This window comes from Xyrauchen texanus, chromosome 25 (assembly GCF_025860055.1).
Source record: "Xyrauchen texanus isolate HMW12.3.18 chromosome 25, RBS_HiC_50CHRs, whole genome shotgun sequence".
NCBI lineage: Eukaryota > Metazoa > Chordata > Actinopteri > Cypriniformes > Catostomidae > Xyrauchen > Xyrauchen texanus.
This window is the reverse complement of record NC_068300.1, coordinates 31,779,888-31,786,512: the sequence shown is the minus strand read 5'-3', so window position 1 is coordinate 31,786,512 and position 6,625 is coordinate 31,779,888.

The following is a 6,625-nucleotide window of genomic DNA, read 5'->3' as shown; positions in this document are numbered from 1 at the left end:
AACAAATCACTAAATGCAACAACACTGACCTTACACAGAAGGTTAGAAAGTTTTCTTGGCAACTTAGTCTTAATCTCAGTAGACTTACTTTGTAAAACCCTCCAGACACGTCTACAGCAAAGCACTAATCCCATTCTAGACCTCATGACATTCCTGCACACAGACCTCACACATTGCAGGGAACTGTTAGGATCTGAATTATTCAGTTTAAGTCAATAGGGCAAGACAGCAGGCCGAAAAAACTGTTGCACCATATCAATGCACTTCTTATATGCCAAAGCTAAAAAAGCACAGACTGTGTTTCAAAACCTAGTGAACTGTCAACCTAGACAGTATTTTGTACACTATATAGAGGCGCTCCGGGTCAGCTCAACTATCACAACTTATCAAAGGTTGACTTGTTATGTGTGCACATTTTGTTATTAAGATGCTTTGTGTTGCCAACAACTATTAGATTAGATTCATCTTTCTTGTCATTGTGTAGAGTACATGAAACTAACTAGAAGTGCAAATAGCAATATAGTATTAAATATATAAAGGAACTGATGCTAAGAAACAGCCAGTGCAAATGACAAATAATATAAATATTAACGGTGCATTGTAAAGTGAATGTAGCAATGGCAGGTGACCATTAAAGGGCAAATGACATAAATGTTTAAATAGAGAGTGTATAGAATATCAGGATTGATATGGTAAATATACTTTAAAAGCGTGGTATAATAAATATCCATTTACAATTGCTGTGAAAAAGTGGCACTTGCATTGAATATAACAAGAAATGTGGTGTGAATATGGGTTTCACTCCTATATTAAATTTGTCTCACATGTTGTCTCTGTAGGAATAGATTTCTGTGTCAAATAATTGCCCATATAATGAATCATAGCTAAAAGATCTGTAAAGTTATGCAGTACATTTACAGTATAAGATTTCTAAATATTCATCTTTCTTGTGAGTGGTTGCGTTGGCCTACTAAGGTGCCATATTTGTGGACAATTCACAGCTTATCACAGCATGAGGAATTTAACATGGTTAACAGTTTAACATGCTCTGTGGCTTTAACAGGCACATGTTGTTCTCTAGTAGGCTTGAAGAGCATTGCTATGGACAGAGTTTAATACGAGGAGAGGTGCTTCGAAATGGGTTTTATCTCCCATTACACTTCTATGAGACAGTTCAATCATTAAAATGTTGCATTGGTTACATGGATTGTTAAAATTGAGGACAATTTAGGCATCAACACTTATGAAAAATTGACCCTTTATCTGATAATTTTCTGTTATGTATTAAAGAAAAACAGGCAATAAACCATCAAATAATTTGATTCGTCAGGCTCAAAAAAAACATTTAAGATTATTTTAATAAAAATGATATGTTAACAGGGTTGAAATTAGAGCAACAGGGTTGAATGGATACATTACTTTTGATTGTAGATCGTTACATAAATATGACTTTTTTAAAGAAATATAAACAGGATGAGAAAGAATGTTAACCAATTCAACCCACGCAACAACCTGGCATTAAAATGAATAAGCATGTCAAAATGAACTGATCATCATATTTGAAAGCTGATGTCATAATGTTCAGATTTCATTTCCGTGGCTGACCAGAGTATCCCACACCTCTCTTGCGATGGCCATGTGGCGTGAGGTAACATTCTCTGGGGGAGGAATGAGGGTCAGCATATTCTCGAAGGGATACCAATGTAGATCATCCCTCATCAGCCAGAAAAAAACAATTTCTCCCCACTCTGTGCATACATTTCACCTGGCAGTGGGTCTCATTCACCTCCTGGATGATCCCTGGGTAATTGGTATGGTCGTACACCAGGGCACACCATTTCCCCACAACCTCTGGACTCTGCCACTGCACTTCTTCTGGTGTGTTGTGTATGGGGTCTTCTGTGTGGTCATCTCTGGGATTAAAGCTGAAACACTTGGTTTTTTGGCAGTCACACTCCAGATTCCCTGTTGCAGAGCACATGCAGCTGACGTCGCGTTAGAGAATTTAGAGTTAGAGAAAGAGTGACCACCTGGTGGAGCCACATTATGGATGGTCAGTTGGCATTTCTTTCACTGCATCCTCCACAGCTTGCTCCTCAATGTAGAACAATTTCACCTCTGATTGTCCCTCACTTAGAACTTGGTACAGGGACAATGCCTCCTCTTCAGTGTGCCAACCACACCATCTGGGGCACCTTTGCCGTGGCTGGCTTCAAAGTAGTTCCAGGTTCCTCTTCTTCCCCTTCATGAAAATTTCAGTACAATAGTGGTAGAAATGACCATGCTGTTTTTACTGTGTACAGGGACCGTCGCTAAAAAAATGGATGGCTGTTACATCCGGCATCTCTCTCTGATTTCCCTCAGAATGGGCACCAGGTGTTGCCATATGGTAGGTGGTCCCTTCAGTCTGGATGCCGATATCATGCAGACAAAATAAACCTGAGTGTGCAAAGTGGCCTGTTGGTGTGATACACCAAAATGGGCAGCTTGCACTTCTGTGCTGTACTTGCAAAAAGAAAAAGCATATTGCTGCCTGATGCTAGAGATGGCGCCTGAACATCTGGAGCAATATGTTTCCACCAGCTCTTCTTGGGAGCATTCAAATAATTTTTTCACAGTGATTTTTGAGGCTGTTGCAGGATAATTTTTGTGCTTTGTCCACAGTGGTCCACTGAAGGTAGGAGACACAATCTGTGACTCTGTAGTGGCTTGTGAGGGTATAGGTATTATTCCTGCATTCCCCATTCATACACTGCATGCTTGTGGTGTCACACGTGATGGCTTGCGTAAGGCTCTCCAAATTGGATGTCTATGATGTGCATTTGGTGAAGTTTTTTGGCAATAATGCCCAATTTTTATGTTGTTTGCACATGTATGTTTCACGATCTGCCAGTGTTGGATGAACAACCCAGTATGGGTGAAGTGTGCAGAACAGTGAATATTACAAACGGAGGTTGATCTGCTTAGCCAGGAACTTCAAATGGAGGTTCTTCATTGGATCAACCAGTAATCTTTTCTGCTGACTGGGGATCCTGGCCTGACTGGAGTTCTTGGTCTAACTAGTGATTCAGGGCTGACTGGAGGGGTGTTCAATCCTTCAAGTATCTTTTTCCTGGTATTACTTTCCTTATGTTTGCCTGTTTCTACATCTTTCCTCCACTTCTCTTTCTCTTTTTCCAAGTACTGCTGTGTCCTCTGTTCATCAGCATCACGCCTGGCATGGTAGTGCCTCTGCTTTTCAGCAGCGCTCAATGGTTTTGAAGAACTCTATAGAAATCAATTTTAAAAAAATGTAAATGTGTATTAATCTACTGAAAATGTTCTGAACATGATTTACACCCAGTTGAGTTAATAATCCCATCCAAGTAATTTATGAGACCTTACAATATTTTGCCTACCAAGCGATAATAAAAGATAACAAAAAGACATATATAAAGAAATTATTTAATTTTACTATAGATAATAGATTTTTCCTTCTGAGTAAACTGAATAAGCTTCAACCCTGCTACTGTAGTGCAACCCTGTTACTCCAATTACGGTAAAAGTGCTGCAAGTAACAGGGTTGCAAATCAATGCTAATGTTAGCTATTTCTCAGGATTAGCTAGCTAGTTGTGGAATTTAATGTTTCTGTAAATGCCAAGGACATATAAAGAAAGAAAGAAAACTTTGAAATTAATTTGTCTTATTATGATAATATGAGTAAGAGTGTTGCAGAGGTTAGAGTGACACATTCAAACATGGCTGAAAAGATTGGAAAAATCTAAACAATAGAGCAGAGGACTTTCCTTGCGTCTGTCTACCCATGGTGTTGGCTAATGGACGGATGATGTAATCTTCTCTGTGTCATGTGACTTATTGTTTTTTCTCTTCCTGTGACAGGCTAAATGGGTTTCGGTAACAGGGTTGCGCATATGTTGTGGGACACAAGTTCATTGCATAATTACTATTATTTGAAATTTGTTGACAATTAAACAAATTGTTTTACAATTACAAGAGACACATATCAACAAAATTATACAAAAAAAAGTAGATTTCAAACTTATTTTAACATTTCATGTTATATTTGACATGAAAGTTGGTCATCAAGAAGGTGGGACAAGAGAAAAATGCTTTTTTAGGTGGTCCTGGAGAGTTATTTAGTATTTTAAATAATATTTTGTAACCACTTTTTCTAAAACTATTTTTACATTTTGTCTAAGGAAAAGTATAATTTACACAACAAGTGTAAATTTGTATATTTTGTGCATCGATTATTTGAAATTGCATGGGTGGGACAGAAAATGTCCTCCAGTTCTGGAATGCCCCACCCCCAATCCTAAAATTGTGGAAATAGGGCAACAAAATAAACTATATTGTCACATTTCTAAGAATGAGAGCTTTCATTTGATATTTGACGTCTATTTAAGTGCTATGTGAAAGACTTTTACATTTATATATATTAATATTTCTACCACATTACCTCTAAGTGATGTTATTTACAACACAGATGTTTTCAGCCCTTATTTTGTTATTTTATTTAACATAAATGCAATGATGGTGTTTTATGAAAAATTCAGCTCTCAAATGATACCCCATATTCCTGACTTATGTATTCAGGGAATTTATTACGAGTTCTGAACACATGAAATCTGAAGTTCAAGTAGGAAACATGGAATTCTAGATAAGATGATACCCGAGTTTCCAAGTTGGGAGGAGTCATAAAGTTTCAACATGGCGGAGGAGAGTAGTTTCTGAAGTGAATGACAGGTTTTATTTATTTTTCTTGATTCAGGCGAGCTTTGCTTGATATTCCGGCGGCCAGCGAAAAAGACCATTACAATTATGTGACCCTTATGAATTCTACTGAGAACTTCAAGTAGAACCTCTAAAACTTCACGGTAGACACAACAGTGTGCCATACATCAACTAGATGGTTTTTAAAATACACCTCATCATCCAAACAAAATGTGTTACTGATGTAGCTGAATGGTAACTGTTATAGATAGGCCTATATATTAAATTGTTTAGTGCGAATCTATAAGACTTCATTTTTATTATTACTTATTATTTTGTCATCATTCACTCACATTTATCTTTGTCCAAACCCATAGGACAGCCATGACTGTCTTCCATGATCTCCTATTGTACTCCATGGAATTATTAACTGTGATAGTTAAAGGTTTCTAAACATGTTTAGGCTATTAATTTTTCATAAAATACTGTTTATTTTAAGAAAGGCTATCTACATTCGCCTAACCACAGTAATGTGGAGCCATCCATGGTCTGACCTGTGCTTATGACCTTGTCACAAATGCCACAGTTAAAAAAATAGAAGAACAATGATAAACTTTCACAAAGGCAAGTATAATTTAGAATGGTTAAAATCTGAACTTCCATGGACAAAATATTGACAAAGTTTTCCACCTGTTCTATTCTACTCCAGTTAACTGGTCATGTTTGCCTTCAGATATTTTCTTAAATCTTGTGTCTTGCTGAACTCATTTAATTCTTGTTCAAATAAACTGTCCAAAACAAATTCATGCAGTTACAGTCTCCAGTTACCTTTACCACTTTTTGTGTGGCTAGTGAAAATACTGAGTGGCTAGTGACTTTGTAATACCACAAGCCACAGTGGCAGCTGAGCCAAAAAGTTAATGTTAAGCCCTGTATGTATCTTTCAGTTTCAGTGTTCCTTACGGTACACATTATAATTAAAAAAAAGTATTATCAGAAAACAGATCGTTCTGTTCCTGGTTGGTCTAGTTGTGCTTTATTCACAATAAAGTATCACAATATTCCATTCTTCTGCAATAACATACTGTCCTTATGCTGAACTCTATCAGTACTGAATACAGAACTTGTATATTTGAGATATTTCATTACAGCCACTTACAATACAACATTCTGAGAGATCATGTGAGCAAATAAATCAAAAGAATGACAGTGGTGAAGATACAGCTGGGTGAGGAGGAGGGAGAAGTAGAGATTACCTTGAAGAGGCTTCAGTGATACTGACCTTGAGATAATAACACAGCGATAGGTCACAACACATGCTGAGACATTGTTATCAGGTCCTCCAGTTTTAGTAAACTGTATAGTGCTCAATAATGCAAATACAGAAACACCTTCTGAACTCACTATCCCAAAAGTTCATGTTTTAAACATTTCAAAACAGTTTAAGCAAAACTAATGCAGATGGGCCAAAAACTGTGAACCAGCCTGTTGATACGGTTTATAAATGGGTTTAGTTGTTTGTTGAAAAGTTTATTTGGCAACATATAGGAGAGAATAAAAGAGATTCTTATGGACTTAAATGCTAAGTTATTGTTCTTTTACTGCCTTGCTTCTAGATTTTGCAGAGGTGGATAACACCAATAAGATTTCTGCATGTCAAAGTGGGATATTTTAGACTTCTGATATACACTCACTTAGCACTTTATTATGAACACTATGGTCCTAATAAAGTGCCCGACGTGGTCTTCTGCTGCCCATCCGCCTCAAGGTTCGACATGTGCATTCTGAGACACTATTCTGCTCACTGCAATTGTACAGAGTGGTTATCTGAGTTACTGTAGCCTTTCTGTCAGCTCAATCCAGTCTTGCCATTCTCTGTTTCCATCCACAGAATTGCCGCTCACTGGATGT